This window comes from Capricornis sumatraensis, chromosome X (genome assembly GCF_032405125.1).
Source record: "Capricornis sumatraensis isolate serow.1 chromosome X, serow.2, whole genome shotgun sequence".
Lineage (NCBI taxonomy): Eukaryota > Metazoa > Chordata > Mammalia > Artiodactyla > Bovidae > Capricornis > Capricornis sumatraensis.
This window is the reverse complement of record NC_091092.1, coordinates 107,267,177-107,286,030: the sequence shown is the minus strand read 5'-3', so window position 1 is coordinate 107,286,030 and position 18,854 is coordinate 107,267,177. Positions and strand designations below refer to the sequence as shown.

Genomic DNA, 18,854 nt, shown 5'->3' with positions numbered 1-18,854 from the left:
TTACAGCTTTTTTTGAGATATACTTATCATAAAATTTACCCATTGTCAGTGTACATTTCAATATTTTTAAAAAATATGCAGAATTTTCAATCATAGCCACATTCTAGGTTTCAAACTCATCCTTCAGTTTTCACTGCAGTCACTCAGTCATGTCCAACTCTTTGCAACCCCATGGACTGCAGCACGCCAGGCCTACCTGTCCATCACCAACTCCCAGAGTTTACTCAAATTCATGCCTGTTGAGTCAGTAATGCCACCCAAGCAGCTCATCCTCTGTCATCCCCTTCTCCTCCCACCTTCAGTCTTTTCCAGCATCAAGGTCTTTTCAAATGAGTCAGTTCTTCGCATCACGTGGCCAAAGTATTGGAGTTTCAGCTTCAACATCATTCCTTCCAATGAATGTTCAGGACTGATTTCCTTTAGGATGGACTGGTTGGATCTCCTTGCAATCCAAGGGACCCTCAAGAGTCTTCTCCAACACCACGATTCAAAAGCATCAATTCTTCAGCACTCAGCTTTCTTTATAGTCCAACTCTCACATCAATACATGACTACTGGAAAAACCATCAGTTCAGTTCAGTCACTCAGTAGTGTCCGACTCTTTGTGACCCCATGAATCACAGCATGCCAGACCTGCCTGTCCATCACCAACTCCCGAAGTTCACCCAAACTCATGTGCATCGAGTCGGTGATGCCATCCAGCCATCTCATCCTCTATCGTCCCCTTCTCCTCCTGCCCCCAATCCCGCCCAGCATCAGGGTCTTTTCCAGTGAGTCAACTCTTCACATGAGAAGGCCAAAGTATTGGAGTTTCAGACTCAGTATCAGTCCTTCCAATGAACACTCAGGACTGGTCTCCTTTAGGATGGACTGGTTGGATCCCCTTACAGTCCAAGGGACTCTCAAGAGTCTTCTCCAATACCACAGTTCAAAAGCATCAATTCTTCAGTGCTCAACTTTCCTTACAGTCCAACTCTCACATCCATACATGACCACTGGAAAAACCATAGCCTTGACTAGATGGACCTTTCTTGGCAAAGTAATGTCTCTGATTTTTAATATGCTATCTAGGTTGGTCATAACTTTCCTTCCAAGTAGTAAGCGTCTTTTAATTTCATGGCTGCAGTCACCATCTGCAGTGATTCTGGAGCCAAAAAAATAAAGCCTGACATGCTTCCACTGTTTCCCCATGTATTTCCCATGAAGTGATGGGACCAGATGCCATGATTTTCATTTTCTGAATGTTGAGCTTTAAGCTAACTTTTTCACTCTCCTCTTTCACTTTCATCAAGAGGCTTTTTAGTTCCTCTTCACTTTCTTCCATAAGGGTGGTGTCATCTGCATATCTGAGGTTATTGATATGTCTCCCAGCAATCTTGATTCCAGCTTGTGTTTCTTCCAGTCCAGCGTTTCTCATGATGTACTCTGCATAGAAGTTAAATAAGCAGGGTGACAATATACAGCCTTGACATACTCCTTTTCTTATTTGAAACTAGTCTGTTGTTCCATGTCCAGTTCTAACTGCTGTTTCCTGACCTGCATATAGGTTCCTCAAGAGGCAGGTCAGGTGGTCTGGTATTCCCATCTCTTTCAGAATTTTCCACAGTTTATTGTGATCCACACAGTCAAAGGCTTTGGCATAGTCAATAAAGCAGAAATAGATGTTTTTCTGGAACTCTTTTGCTTTTTCGATGATCCAGCGGGTGTTGTCAATTTGATCTCTGGTTCCTCTGCCTTTTCTAAAACCAGCTTGAACATCTGGAAGTTCATGTTCATGTATTGCTGAAGCCTGGCTTGGATAATTTTGAGCATTACTTTACTAGTGTGTGAGATGAATACTGTTGTGCAGTAGTTTGAGCATTCTTAGAGACTGCCATTTTTAGTGACTGGAATGAAAACTGACCTTTTCCAGTCCTGTGGCCACTGCTGAGTTTTCTAAATGTGCTGGCATATTGAGTGCAGCACTTTCACAGCATCATCTTTCAGGATTTGAAACAGCTCAACTGGAATTCCGTCACCTCCACTAGCTTTGTTCGTAGTGATGCTTTCTAAGGCCCACTTGACTTCACATTCCAGGGTGTCTGGTTCTAGGTGAGTGATCACACCATCATTATTATCTGGGTCATAAAGATATTTTTTATACAGTTCTTCTGTGTATTCTTGCCACCTCTTCTTAATCTCTTCTGCTTCTGTTAGGTCTATACCGTTTCTATCCTTTATTGAGCCCATCTTTGCATGAAATGTTCCCTTGGCATCTCTAATTTTCTTGAAGAGATCTCTAGTCTTTCCCATTCTGTTGTTTTCCTCTATTTCTTTGCATTGTTCACTGAGGAAGGCTTTCTTATCTCTCTTTGCTATTCTTTGAAACTCTGCATTCACACAGGTATAACTTTCCTTTTCTCCTTTGCTTTTCACTTCTCTTCTTTTCACAGTTATTTGTAAGGTCTCCTCAGACAGTCATTTTGCTTTTTTGCATTTCTTTTCCTTGGGGATGGTCTTGCTCCCTGTCTCCTGGAAATGTCACAAACCTCTGTCCATAGTTCATCAGGCACTCTGTCTATCAGATCTAATCCCTTGAATCAATTTCTCACATCCACTGTACAATCATAAGGGATTTGATTTAGGTTGCACCTAAATGGTCTAGTGGTTTTCCCTACTTTGTTCGGTTGAGGTCTGAATCTGGCAATAAGGAGTTCATGATCAAAGAGTTGGACAGTACTGAAGCAACTTAGTACTTCAGTACTGTCCAACTCTTTGTGACCCTATGGATTGTAGCCCACCAGTCTCCTCTGTCCATGGGATTCTCCAGGCAGGCATACCATAGTGGGTTTCTATGCCCTCCTTCAGAGGATCTTCCTGACCCAAGGATTGAACCCGCATCTCTTATGTCTGCTGCATTGACAGGTGGGTTCTTAACCACTAGTATGTCCATCTTCCTGCAAATTTCCCTCAAACCCCTTTTCAGTCAACCCCTATTCCCACCCCTCATCTCTGGCAACCATTGATATGCTTTCTGTCTCTGTAACCTTGCCTTTTCTGGATATTTTATATAAATAGAATCATTCATTATGTACTAGATTTTTAGAATAGTTTTTATGCAGTTTTAGGTTTCCAAGAAAAGTGAGAGGAAGGCACAGAGATTTCTCAGTCACCCCCTGCCCCCACACGTGTGTAACCTCCCCCATTATCAACATCACTCACATAAATGGTACATTTTTTAATAAAGCTAGACCTACACTGACACATCATAACCATCCAAAGTTTGTAGTTTCCAATAAGACTAACTTTTGGTGTTGTACATCCTATGCCTTTGGTCAAAAGTATGATGATATATGGGCTTCTCTGATGGCACAGTGGTAAGGAATCCACCTCCCAATGCAGGAGACTCAGGGTCAATCCCTGGGTCAAGAAGATCCCCTGGAGGAGGGCATGGCACCCCATTCTAGTATTCTTGCCTGGATAATTTCATGGGCATAGGAGCCTGATGGGTTACAATTCGTGGGGTCGCAATGAGTTGGACATGACTGAGTGATGGAGCACACACATGATGATACATATATATGTCATTATAGTATCATGCAGAGAATTTTCTCTGCCCTAAAAATCCTCTTTGCTCTCCCTATTTATCTCTCTTACCCCACCCTTTGAAACCACGGATCTTTCTATTGTCTCTGTAGCTTTTTTACATAGTCTTTTACAAAATGTCATGTTGTTGGAATTATATAGTATGCCAGTTCAGTTCAGTCACTTGGTTGTGTCCGACTCTTTGCAACCCCATGGACCGCAGCACACCAGGCTTCCCTGTCCATCACCAACTCCCAGAGCTTGCTTAAACTCATGTCTATTGAGTCGGTGATGCCATCTAACCATCTTTTCCTCTGTTGTCCCCTTCTCCTCCTGCCTTCAATCTTTCTCAGCATCAGGGTCTTTTCCAGTGAGTCAGCTGTTCCCATCAGGTGGCCGAAGTATTAGAGTTTCAGCTTCAGCATCAGTCCTTCCAATGAACACTCAGGACTGATCTCCTCTAGGATGGACTGGTTGGATCTCCTTGCAGTCCAAGCGACTCTCAAGGATCTTCTCCAACACCACAGTTCAAAAGCATCAATTCTTCAGTGCTCAGCTTTCTTTATAGTCCAACTCTCACATCTATACATGATCACTGGAAATACCAAGGAGCATGATTGCTGGATCCTATGGTAAGGGTGGGCTTCCCTGATAGCTCAGTTGTTAAAGAATCTGCCTGCAATGCAGGAGACCTGGGTTCAATCCCTGGGTTTGGGAAGATCCCCTGGAGAAGGGAAAGGCTACCCACTTCATTATTCTGGCCTGGAGAATTCCGTGGACTGTATAGGAGTCACAAAGAGTGTGTTTAGTTTTATCAGAAATGGCCAAACTGCCTTCCAAAGTAGCTGTACCATTTTGCATCCCCACCAGTAATAAATGAGAGTTCCTGTTGCTCCACATTCTTCCTGGCACTCAGTGGTATTGGTGTTCTTGATTTCAGCCATTCTAACGAAAGTAGAGTGGTACCTCACTGTAGATAGTTTTAGTTTGCATTTCCCTGATGACATTTTCAAATGCTTACTTTCTATATCTTCTTTGGTAAGGTATCTGATAAGATATTTTGCCCATTTTTAATTGGGTTATTTGTTTTCTTCTGAGTTCTTAGAGTTCTTTGTATATTTTGTATAATAATTATGAGTTTTATCTTTTGCAAGTATGTTCCCCCAGTCAGTGTTTGTCTTCTAATTCTCTTGATATTGTTCTTCTTTTAATGAAGTCTAGCTTATTATTTATTTCATGGAGACTGTGTCTGCTATTGTATCCAATAAGACACCACCATACCCAGGTCATATAAGTTTTCTCTTACATTATCTTCTTGGAGTTTTATAGTTTTTTGTTTGTTTGTTTGTTTTACATTTAGGTTTATGGTCCATTTTAAGTTAATATTTATGAGACTTATAAAGTATGTGTCTTGACTATTATATTTTTTGCATGTGGATGTCGTTATTCCAGCACCATTTCTTGAAAATACTATCTTTGTTTCATTGTATTGCCTTTGATCCTTCATCGAAGATCAGTTGACTATATTTATAAGAGTTTCTTTCTGGGCTGTCTATTTTGATCTATTTATCTGTGTGTCTATTCTTTAATAAATACCATATTATGTTAATTATGATAGCTTTATTGTAAGTCTTCAAGTCAGGTAGTATTAGTACTCCAACTTGGTTCTTGTTCTTCAATACTGAGCTGGCTATTCTGAGTCTTTTGCATCTCTATATAATTCATTTGCTGATATTCATAAGTTAACTTCCTGGGACTTTGTTTGGGATTGCATAGAATCTACAGGTCAAATTGAGAAGGACTGCCATCTTGACAATATTCTTAGTGAATATATTCATGAATCATTCATGAATATAACATATTTCCCCATTTATTTAGTTGTTACTTACTTTCATTTATCAGAGTTTTATAGTTTTTCTCATATATATCATATACATATTAGCAAATTTATACCTAAGTATTTCATTTTGAGAGATGCTAATATAAATGATCTTGGTATTCAATTCCAAAATTCACTTGTTCATTGTTAATGTACAGAAAGCAATTGTATTTTGTACATTAATCTTATATCCTTCAACCTTGCTATAATTGCCTGTCAGTTCCAGGGATTTTATCGTAGAGTCTTTGGTAATTTCTACATATATGATCTATCAGCTGCAAATAAAGACAGATTTATGTCTTTCTTCCCAACCTAACTATCTTTTATTTCCTTTTCTGGCTTTACTGCATTAATAAGGATTTGCATATGAGATTGAAAAGAAGTGATGGGAGGAGACATGTTTGCTCTTATGTGATCTTAGTGGCAAAGTTAGAAGTTTCTTACCATTAAATATGATGTTGACAGTAGAATTTTTGTAGACAGTTTTTAGCAAGTTGAGGAAGTACACCTCTATTCCTAATTAACTGATAGTTTTTATCATTAATGGGTGTTGGATTTTATCAAATGCTTTTTCTGTATCTATAGATATAATCATGTACTTTTTATTCTTTTTAAGTCTGTTGACATGATGAATTTCATTAATTGATTTTCAAATATTGAACCAACCCTGCATATCTGGGATAAATCATATTTGATCATGGTATATAACTCTTTTTATACTTTTTTGATGCTATTATAATGAAATTATTTTATTTCTTTTTTCAGATAGTTCACTGTTTTCTTATTGTATGGAAAGCCAACTGATTTTTGTATGTGGATTTTGTGTCCTTCAATTTTATTGAATTCAGTTATTCTAACAATTTTTGGGTGGAGTCATGTCCAATTCTTTGTGACCCCATGGACTGTAGCACATCAGGCTCCTCTGTCCATGGGACTCTCCAGGCAAGAATACTGGAGTGGGTTGCCATTTCCTTCTCTAGGAGATCTTCCCAACCCAGGGGTCAAACCCAGGTGTCCTGTGTTGCAGGCAGTTTCTATACTGTTAGAGCTACCTGGAATTGTGTCATTAGCCAACAGACAGTTTTACTTCTTCCTTTCTGATTTGGATATCTTTTATTTATTTTTCTTGCTTAATTACTCTGGCTCAGACTTCCAGTACTATGTTGAATAGAAGTAGTGAGAATGAGCACCCTTGTCTTGTTCCTGATCTTAGAGGAAAAGTTTTCAGCCTTTCAACATTAAGTATAATATTAGTTGTGGGCTTGTCATATATGGCCTTTATTATGTTGAGTCACATTCCTTCTAAGTCAGTTTTGTTGAGAGTTTTTATCATGAAAGGATTTTAAATTTTGTCAAATGGTTTTTCTGTAGCTGTTGAAAGTATCATGATTTTTATCTTTCACTATATTAATGTGGTGTATCACATTTACTGATTTGTATATGTTGAACTATCTTTGCATCCCAGGGATAAATCCCGCTTCATTTTGGTGTATGAGACTTCTAATGTACTATTGAATTAAGTTTCCTAGTATTTTATCGAGAATTTTCACACCTATATTCATTAGGTCCCTGGAGGAGGAAATGGCAGCCCTCTCCAGTATTCTTGCCTGGAGAATCTCATGGACAGAGGAGCCTGATGGGCTACAGTCCATAGGGTCACAAAGAGTCGGACATGACTGAAGCGACTTAGCATGCACACACACACACACACACACACATTCATCAGGTATATTGGCTTGAATGTTTCTTTCCTTGAAATGTCTTCATCTGCCATTGGCATGTGGATATTTCTGACCTCATAAAATGAGCTTAGGAGTGTCCCCTCCTCTCCATTTGTTTTGGAAAGTTTAAGAAAGATTAACATTCATTCTTTTAAAAATACTTGGTACAGTTCACTGATGAAACCATCTTGTCCTGGGCTTTTTTTGTTCGGAGCTAGTAGATTACTGATCCAATCTCCTTACTTATTGTGTTGCTGTCTTCTCATTTGAAGTAGTAGTCACCTCCTCCAGTTTTTGCTGACTGTCTTCAGGAGTTAAATACCTTCTTTCCATCCTACTTGAGATTCCAAGGATTTCTCAGACCTTTTCTCTATGTATTCCTGTTCCACACCTCTTCCTCTTGTCTCATGGCAGAATACTAAAGCTTGTATGCCTTCTCTTGATCTTGTCAAGCCAGTTCTAATGCTGACAAGCCTCCCTTTTGCTTTTCCTAAAGCAATGCTAAATATTCAACATTATGGTTTCCTACAACCCCTCAGAGTTGGGCCTGCTTTCTACAGATGCTCACTAGCCATCTGCAAAGGCTCAGTATTGCTGCTCTTGGGAACTCAGACCAGCCACAGGATGAGGGTGTGTGGGAGTAGGGTACCCAGAGTGTTGGGGATACTTATAGACAAGCTGGGGGAAGTGCAGTAAAGAAGTTTCCATTGTCTCATTGGTGGGCCTTCTGGATACAGTATGTGATATAGTTAGTAGGTGCCATGTCCATTTAGTGACCTCTAAGAGCCCTATTCTTTGCTCTTCCAGCCACTCCCCAGCGAAGTACTCATTTACAGTCTCACTTTCCTCCATAGGAGAAATCACAAGCTGAGAAGTTCTCTCTGGGCACTGAGCTGTGGCACTCTGGGGGAAGGCTCACACTCCTAAAGTGACATTGTTTTGCTTACTCTATGCAATGTGTCCAGTTTGAATTTTTTTGTTTGTTTTGTTCCAGTGGTGTGCTGGGACCTCTCCCCTGGACTCCTGGACTTCTACAAAGACTCTCTGTCTGTCTACTGGTAATTGTCTAAACGAGTGCTCTCCAGGGACAGTTCCAGGACCATGGCCAAGAATGGCTGGAATTGGTTCACAGGCTACTTTAGGGTCTACAGCCAGAATTGAGTTCCATATGCCTGTCACCCTACACAGGGATGTGTGCATCCTCCCAGGTCCTTGGGCATATGGCACTGATGACATAACCAAAGCCAAATTGAACTATGACTAAGTCCTTCGGGGTATGGAGCTGTTTGCCGTAGCCACAGTTAGCAAGTCAGCCACCTGGTTGTGGGCCTGCATTATCAAAATGGCTGCCCTCGTTCTTAGACTGAACCAGAGTTTCATAATCTCCTACCTAGGTACTTTTGTCCATGGATGGATGTGAAATTATTCTTGTTGTGGAGGATATGGGTGAGGAACATCTTATTCAGTCATCTTGCTGAGTTCACTCCTGTTTTGATCTTTATTTTCTAGTTTCTTGAAGTGGGAGTTTAGATTACTAATTGGAGATCTTTTCTTTATTCTGTTGTAAATATTTTTTTGTGATAAATTTCCCTGTGGGTACTACTTGCATTTCACAAACTTTGATCGGTTGTATATTCATATTCATTTGGTTCTAAATGTATATTTTTATTTCCTTTGAGAGTCCTCATTTGACCTCTGGGTTATTTGGTAGAGTACTGTTTTATTTACAACTGTTTTAGAGGATTTCTGTTGTCTTTCCATTATTGGCTTCTAGTTTGATTCTATTCTGGTCACAGAACATACTCCATAAATTCATTTCATATTTACTGAAAAGAATAGATATTATTCTTTTGTCAGCTGGAGTGTTCTACACATATCTGTTACAGCCTGTTGGTTGATCATATTTTTTAATTCCTTTGTTTCCTCACTGATTTTCTGTCCCATTGTTTTCTAAATTGATGAGAGGAGTATTTAAACCCCAGGGCATAATTGTGCATTTATTTATTTCTCTTTTAAATTATGTTTTTGCTACATATATTTATGAAGTTCTGATATTTAGTACATGAAAATGTAGGATTCTTGTGTCATTTTGTCGTATTTACTCTGTCATTATATATCTCTTTTTGTCTGATATTAGCTTTGAAGTCTACTTAATCTGATATTTATATAGGTACTCCTGCTTTACTCTTGCTTTTTATAAAAATGAATATTTTCATGGTATAATGCTTTTCATACTTTTATTTTCAGTCTACCTATATCACTAAAGGTGAAGTGTAGTTTTTACATACAGCATAGAATTTCATCATCCTTTTAAATTAACTTGACTTCCATTGGTGTACATTTACATCAATAACATCTAAAGTAAGGATTGATATATTAGGTTTATTTCTACAATTTCATTGTTCATTTTGTTTGTTCATTTTGTTTCTTTTATCTGTTTTCCTTTTCTTGCCTTTGTATTGGTAAATTGAACTGATTTTAAAATCCATTGTTATTTATCTATAGTATTTTTAAATACATATCACTGTATAGTTTGTGTTTAATAATTACCTTTTTATAATATTCATATGCAACATACCACAGTCTACTGCTATAGACATTTTGCTACAGTAAGGGTAGAAACTTCATTTATATCGGTTCCTTTATTCCTCTCAATTTTTAAATGTAAAATCATGACATAAATTGAGTACCATGAATGATGATGTTATAATCTTTGCTTCAGTTGTAAGATATTGTAAAAACTCATCAAAAGAACGATAGTCCATTATGTGCTGTGCTGTGCTTAGTCACTCAGTTGTGTCTGACTCTTTCAACCCCATGGAATTGTAGTCCCCCAGACTTTCAGTGGTCATGTATGGATGTGAGAGTTGGACTGTGAATAAAGCTGAGTGCTGAAGAATTGATGCTTTTGAATTGTGGTGTTGGAGAAGACTCTTGAAAGTCCCTTGGACTGCAAGGAGATCCAACCAGACCATTCTGAAAGAGATCAGCCCTGGGATTTCTTTGGAGGGAATAACGCTAAAGCTGAAACTCCAGTACTTTGGCTACCTCATGCGAAGAGTTGACTCATCGGAAAAGACTCTGATGCTGGGAGGGATTGGAGGCAGGAGGAGAAGGGGACGACAGAGGATGAGATGGCTGGATGGCATCACTGACTCAATGGATGTGAGTCTGAGTGAACTCTGGGAGTTGGTGATGGACAGGTAGGCCTGGCGTGCTGCGATTCTTGGGGTCACAAACAGTCGGACACGACTGAGCGACTGAACTGAACTGAACTGAATTGAGGCTCCTCTGTCCATGGGGGTTCTCCAGACAAGAATATTGGAGTGGGTTGCCATGCTCTCCTCCAGGGGATCTTCCCAACCCAGGGATCAAACCCAGGTCTCCTGCACTGCAGGCAGATTCTTTACTGTCTGAGCCATTAGGGAAGCCCATACCTACCTCTATTTTTATCCATTCCTTTGTTTTTCCTTCCTCCTGAAACCTCAGCCTCTTCCTGTTCTAATTTATTTTTTGTTAAGGAACTTCCTTGAGCTCTTTTTAAAATTAGCTCTGCTGCTGCTGCTAAGTCACTAGTGACACATTATTTTAGCTTTCCTTAATCTGAGATTGCTGCTCCTGCTACTGCTGCTAAATTGCTTCAGTCGTGTCCGACTCTGTGCAACCCCATAGACGGCAGTCCACCAGGCGCCCCCGTCCCTGGGATTCTCCAGGCAAGAACACTGGAGTGGGTTGCCATTTCTTTCTCCAGTACTCTGAGATTATTCCTTTATTATGGAAGAATACTTTTACTTGATATAGAATTCATGATTCAGAATTCTTTTCCTTCATCTCTTGAAAAAATATACCACTTCCTTATGGCTTGCTTGGTTCCAAGGAGAAATGTGCTGTCATTTGAACTGTTGCTTCCCTATAGGTAACATTTTATTTCTTCCTAGTTTCTTTCAGGATGTTTTACTTAATTTTAGTCTTGAGAGTTTAATTATGATGAGTTTTGTCATATAATATCTACTGTCATTATTAGTCTGAGTTAAATGAAGACAGGAACTCAGACTACCCTAATCAGTCCCAGATATATAAGGGATGCTTGATAAAATGCCCTGAAAGAATGAAAACCCCCAGGCACTTTGGTTATCATTGAATGTAAATTTACTTTAAAGTACACTTGGAGATAAAACAGAAGCTTGGTGTATTTCTTAGGTTTCTGGGATTTAATGGCACATAGGTTATATCCTGTTTCTTTTGGGTTACCTTTTAAAACTCTTTAAAAACATTTTTAAAAATTCATTCAGAGTTATTTAAAGTTATTTGTACCCTTATGTACTACATAAAATTCTCATATCAATATATTTGGTATCTTTTCATAGTAAGTTGTTCATTGTAATAAACAATTTTAATGAGTTGATCAGCTCCAAATAAACACAGTTATGGGCATCATTGGAGCTCTGCTCTTTTAATAACTTATTAATTATCCTTAACTAATTGGCCTATAAAACTTTCTGAGTTGGTCAATTTTAAAATATACCCTGTGCAATCAGAAGTACAAAAATTAATATCTGTTTATTGGCAGGCAGGAAATTTTAATATAATACCGGTTTACTTTGAGAAAGCTGCTCTTGAGCAGGAAATCAATATTCATTCATCCAGTTATTTTTTTTTTCTTTTGATATTTGCTTGGCATTTGTCTTTGGTACCTGTGACTCTGATAAAGTTTTAAGTTTAAAGTTAAAATTCCTTCATTCAGTTTTGTTTGTGTATTTGCCTACACATTTGGGCTTTGTCCATGGTGTTTGCTACTACAAATCTGCTTGACATAATCTGAAACACATTTCCCAAATAGGTGAAAATTAACTAAAGGGATGCAATGTAGATGCTACCAAAAATATGAGAAAGTGAACAGATTTCATAACCTGTATGAGCTTTTAGTGAGTTAAATTATCTTTCTTCTTTCTTGTTTGTTACTGTTATTGTTGTTCAGTCGCTCAGATGTGTCCATTTCTTTGCGACTTCAATGGACGGCAGCACCCCAGACTTCCCTGTCCTTCACTATCTCCTGGAGTTTGCTCAAATTTATGCCCCTTGAGTCGATAATACCATCCAACCATCTCATCCTCTGTTGTCCCCTTCTCCTCCTGCCTTCAGTCTTTCCCAGCATCAGGGTCTTTTCCAATGGAGTCAGCTCTTTGCATCAGGTGTCCAAAGTATTGGAGCTTCACCTTCAGCATCAGTCCTTCCAATGAACATTCAGGGTTGATTTCCTTTAGGACTGACGGGTTTAATCTCCTTGCTGTCCAAGGGACTGTCAAGAATCTTCTCCAGCACCACAGTTCAAAAGTGTCAGCTCTTCAACACTCCGCGTTCTTTCTGATCCAACTCTCATATCCACACATGACTACTGCAAAAAACCATAGCTTTGACTATTACAGACCTTTGTAGGCAAAGTAATGTCTCTGCTTTTTAAAGACAGTCTAGGTTTGTCATCGGAGAAGGCAATAGCAACCCACTCCAGTACTCTTGCCTGGAAAATCCCATGGACAGAGGAGCCTAGTAGGCTGCAGTCCATGGGGTTGCAAAGAGTCAGACACGACTGAGCGACTTCACTTTCACTTTTCACTTTCATGCACTGGAGAAGGAAATGGCACCCACTCCAGTGTTCTTGCCTGGAGAATCCCAGGGAAGGCGGAGCCTGGTGGGCTACTGTCTATGGGGTCGCACAGAGTTGGACACGACTGAAGCGACTTAGCAACAGCAGCAGCAGCAGGTTTGTCATAGCTTTTCTTCCAAGGAGCAAGCTTCTTTTAATTCTATTGCTGCAGTCACCATCTGCAGTGATTTCAGAGCCCTAGAAAAAACAGTCTATCAGTATTTTCATTTTTTCCCTATCTATTTGCCTTGAAGTGATGGGTCCAGATGCCATGATCTTCATTTTTTGAATATTGAGTTTTAAGCCAGCTTTTTCACTCTCCTCTTTCCCCTTCATCAAGAGGCTCTTTAGTTTTTCTTCACTTTCTGCCATCAGGGTGTTGTCTTCTGCATGTCTGAGGTTATTGATGTTTCTCCCAGCAGTCTTGATTCTAGCTTATGCTTCATCCATCCTGGCAATTTGCATGATTTACTCTGCATATAAGTTAAATAAGCAGGGTAACACCTTGACATACTCCTTTCCTAATTTTGAACCAGTCCATTTTTCCATGTCTGGTTCTAACTGTTGACCTGAATACAGGTTTCTTAAGAGACAAGTAAGGTGGTCTGATATTCCCATCTCTTTCAGAATTTTCCAAGTTTATTGTGATCCACACAGTCAAAGGCTTTGGTGTAGTCAATGAAGCAGAAGTAGATATTTGTCTGGAATTACCTTGCTTTTTCTATGATCCAATGGATGTTAGTAATTTGATCTCTGGTTCCTCTGCCTTTTCTAAATCCAGCTTGTACATCTGGAAGTTCTCAGTTCACATACTGTTAAAGCCTAGCTTGAAGGATTTTGAGCATGACCTTGCTAGCATGTGAAATGAGTTCAGTTGTGTAGTAGTTTGAACATTCTTTGGCATTGCCTTTCTTTGGATTGGAATAAAAACTGACCTTTTCCAGTCTTGTGGCCACTGCTGAGTCTTCCAAATTTGCTGGCATATCGATTGTGACACTTTAACAGCATCATCTTTGAAATAGCTCACCTGGAATTCCATCACCTCCACTAGCTGTATTTATAGTAATGCTTCCTAAGGCTCAGTTGACTTCACACTCCTGGATATCTGGTTCTAGGTGAGTTGATCACACCATCATGGTTATCTGGGTCATTAAGACCTTTTTGTACTGTTCTTTTGTGGATTCTGGCCACCTCTTCTTAATCTCTTCTGCTTCTGTTAGGTCTTTGCTACTTGAGATCTCTAGTCTTTCCCATTCTGTTGTTTTCCTCTATTTCTTTGCATTGTTCACTTAAGAAGGCTTTCTTATCTCTCCTTGCTATTCTTTGGAACTCTGCATTCAGATAGGTATATCTTTCCTTTTCTCCTTTGTGTTTTGCTTATCTTCTTTTCCCAGCCATTTGTAAGGCCTCCTCAGACAACCATTTTTCCTTGTTGCATTTCTTTTTCTTGGGGAAGGTTTTGTTCACCACTTCCTAGACAATGTTATTAAACTCTGTCCATAGTTCTTCAGGCATTCTGTCTGTCAGATCTTATCCCTTGACTCTATTTGTCACTTCTACTGTATATCATATCAGATTTTATTTAGGTCATACCTGAATGGTCTAGTGGGTTTTCCTACTTTCTTCAATTTAAGTCTGAATTTGGTAATAAGGAGTTCATGATCTGAGCCACAGTCAGTTCCCAGTCTTGTTTTTGTTGACTATATAGAATTTCTCCATCATCGGCTGCAAAGAATATAATCATATTTTTGTATGGACCATCTGGTGATGTCCATGTGTAGAGTCTTCTCTTGTATTATTGGAAGAGGCTGTTTGCTATGACCAGTGTGTTCTCTTGGCAAAACTCTGTTAGGCTTTGCTATGCTTCATTTTGTAATCCAAGGCCAAACTTGCCTGTTACTCCAGGTATCTCTTGACTTCTTACTTTTGCATTCCAGTCCCCTATGATGAAAAGAACATCTTTTGGGGGGCCTTTAATGAGTAAAATTTTGTTTCTTCTTTCTTGTTTGTGGAAAATATATAATCCATAGAGTTCATAGTATCTGAACCATTCTATTCTGTCCTTGTTGATTTTTTATATTATCCTGCATTTAATTTAATGAAAATGCAGGAACTATAGCATTTGAATTCAAGATAACATAAATTCCATCCTTCATTGCCTTGTGTGATTGCTCTGGACAGATACAATTATATAACTTAGTCATTAGTTATAAGATATTATAATTTAAAAATCAGAAAATTTTGGATGATACTCATAAAGGAAAACACTCAATAAAGATATAAAATGAAATGTGTGAGTTTTCTAGAAGAATTTCATCAGGATTATTACTATCTAAATTGAAAGGTAAATCATTTTCATAAATGTACTTTGTCTCTAAATCTAATTGTAAGCTTTGCCTTCATTTAGATAGTTGGAGACATAGGCCGAGGCCCTTGTTTACCATCAGAAGGAAGGATGAACAGGAACATGTTATATCCTATTGAATATCCACTTTAATTCAGAAACCAGTATGATTCATTCTTCCACTGTCTTGGATAATGTCATCCTAGGTTGTGTATACTATGATCATAATAATGTTAATATTTTACACATGTGCTCAGCCTGATATTTTTCCACAATAAAAGGTCAGGATTATATCTATGTCTCACTTAGCCTTTTCAAAAGAAAAATTATGAGCTTAGTCCTTACTTTCTTGGTTCCCCTACATTTAGTTAATTCTTCTCCATCCATTTGCAATGGATTTAGATCATTTCCTTATACCTTGACCTGACCTTTGGAAAAATATAAGATAACTGCAAAGTCAGTTTCTTCAGACTACTTTTCAGTTTATTTTTGTGTCTTTATGGGGTATCTTGATTTCTAAAGGTCTTTGACATAATTTTTTATGAATACAACCAGAAAACATATGACATATGTTTCACTCCCTAACACAATAAAATTTGTTCCCTAATGCCCTTGTATTTTTCTACAAGAAAAAAAAGGCAATAATGGCAGTGTATTTGTATAGAGGAAGCAAAAGAGAAACAACCATTCTGCTTCATTACAGTTATCTGCATTCATTTCTAATTAACATTATAAATGTTCTCTTAGATACTTTCTTTAAAATTAAAGTATCCAGTATCTTTCATTCTGATATATTTCTGCAAGCATTAAGTTGTAAGAGAGTCTCAACAGAAATGTGAAATATACCTACTTCTTTAGGTTTCAGTATATTTTCCTGGTAGATGAATGCATTTATCATAAGTAATTGTATTTTTCAAGAGCACTCACAATATGAAATACATTTTGATTCTTATGTTCTGAGGTCTGACAACCTTCTTATACTGAGTAAATGACTTAAAGTTACTGAGAAACCTAAAAATGTCAAAATATATATATTTTTTTAATGTATAGCTTTTGATTTTGTTCAATTTTGGTTTTGAGGATATAATAATTAACACCTTATACTATGAACACAGGAGGTTTTCTTTTTTTGAGATTTAACAGAAAATTCTACAGGTTTGGGTTACATTTCTGTTATAGCTTAATGATTGAGGTTCCCTTAGGAGGCTACAGTCACATGTTGGCAATATCCAAAGCCATCTTAAGGTTTGATTGAGCTAGCTCATCAAAATGGTGAACAAAACTAGAAGTTAATGCTACTTATTATCTATTAGTGCAGCTGTTATTGGCTAATGGTGCCTACATGCAGTCTCTATGTAATGTGTGTCTCAAGTAGTTGAATTTTATACACAGTGACTGGTTTCCCACAGTGTGTAGTCCAAAAGAACTACAGAGCATTTTCTGATATAGACCTAGAATTTATGCAGCTTTATTTAGCTACTTTCTATTGGCTACAGGAGAATCACTGTGTTGATTTGGATAGTGAAAGGGACTACCAGTCAGTCAGTTCAGTCACTCAGTTGTGTCCGACTCTTTGTGACTCCATGGACTGCAGCATGCCAGGCTTCCCTGTCCATCACCAACTCTTGGAAACTCACGTCCATCAAGTCAGTGATGCCATCCAACCATCTCATCCTTTGTCGTCCCCTTCTCCTCCTGCCTTCAATCTTTCCCAGCATTTTGGGGGACAATTGAAAACTAGCCCATGCCAGTTCTGTCTTTAAATTCGTTTTAGTTGTCCCAGTGCTGTACTATACTCCTGAATATATCCACTCAATGTTCCATCCCTGGGGGGCTATACCTAAGTAGGTATTAGAAATCTCAGGTCATCCAGATGACCCTTGAAACTTGGGGGAGTGATGTGAGACAGACTGACCTAATCATATTTAGTACTTGACCAGCTTCCCCACAAACCAACTCAATGCTCAACATCTCCTTTTTCTCTCACATCAAGTGTAAATTAAGTTCTGAAGAGAAATGACTCTGTGCCCTGGTGACTACACATTTTTCTTATTTGCTGGGCATGAGGAGAAGGGAAAAGAGAAGAACAAAGAGCGTGACAAACAATGAGATGGTGGCTATTCTATCTTCTAAATTAAATGATCTCTAAAATGTAAGGCCCGCGGGAGAGGAGGAAAGAGAAAAAGGCTCAAAGAAGACTATTTTAAGGAGTACATGTCACTTTGTGTTTTCCTTATTTAAAGGACCAGAGTTTGTCTAGGGATAATTTAAGTATGATGATTCATACCTAAAATTTGCATTTTAAATACTTTGCATCCTCTGAAGAGTTAGGATAGACACATGATAGAGTTCAAAGTATCAGAACACCTTATCTATTATTCTTAATGATCTTGTAATCTTAAAAACTAAAAATAATGTGTTTCTAGTAAAAAGCTGTGTTTAGTCTGGGACAGTAACGAGCCCAGTATGGTGATTATTCATGATCATCATATTTTTCTTATTCATTTGCTTTCCTTGACAAAGAACAACACAGTAAACACAATAGTAAATACACAATAGTAAATATTTGCTTCATTCCTACTAAATATTTAGCAGAGTAACTATTTAATTTTCATACAACTACTTAGATATCACTGTCTCCAATTTACCAAAGACACACACACTGTGTCTCCAGTTTACCAAAGACACACACTCACACACACACACACACACACACACACACATCTTTACACAATCACATCAAAGAATGGGTAGTATGTAGTGGGCACAGTGTCCATTTAGTAAGATACCCCAGATCCTGTCTCCCCTTCTCCAATCCCAACTCAACAGAAAATCTTTGGTCACATACCTGTCCCAGCTTGGAGTCCTGTAAACCTCAGATTCAGGCCATTCTGAATGGTGATAGGCTAAAGAATATGTCAGACCCCTGAGCTATATTTTCAATATTAATAGCCTTGGGAAAGCTGATTAAAATTTTCTATTACTTTATTTATTATGTATTTATTTTGTGACACTGCATGGCATGTGGGATCTTAGTTCCCCAACCAGGGATCAAACCCTTGCCTCCTGCATTGGAAGCACAGAGTCTTAACTACTGAACCACCAGGAAGTCCCCACAAATCTCTGTTCTTTTAGAAGGTTAAACCTAGCATTAACTTTGGCACATGTAAGCAGAATAGGTGCCCTACTGGATAGTATAATGTAAGAAATGCCACATACAAAAAGGAATAATTTCTATAATTATCTGTCATCAACGTGATTTGAAATTTTCTGATCAGAGGCTTACCTTTTGTATATTTAAATTTTTCCCAGCTTCACTAAGGTATGATTGACAAATGTTGTATATATTTAAGGTAAACAATGTGATGAATAAATACAATATATACTGTGAAATGATTCTTCCAATCAGGTTAACCTGTTCAGCACATCACATAGTTTATCTTTTGGGGTGTGTGGTAAGAACACTAAATAACTGTCTTAGCAGATTTCAACTGTACAATGCATTATTAGCAACTATAGGCTCTATGCTATACATTTGATCTCTAGAATCTATTTATCTTATTAATATAGCTGAAAATTTGTACCCTTTAACCAATATTCCCTATTTCCTCTAACCCCTAGCCCCTGGCAACCATTGTTCTACTCTCTGCTTCTGTGAGTTCAACGTTTTTAGATTCTGTATTTAAGTGACATCGTGCAAAA

General features: G+C 38.2%; 1 protein-coding gene across 1 annotated transcript in view; it reads left to right on the top strand.

The window, feature by feature from the left end:
* Nucleotides 1-18,854, top strand: part of CFAP47 (cilia and flagella associated protein 47) — a 504,236-nt gene that overhangs the window by 469,122 nt on the left and 16,260 nt on the right. The gene's annotated exons all lie outside the window — the stretch shown is intronic.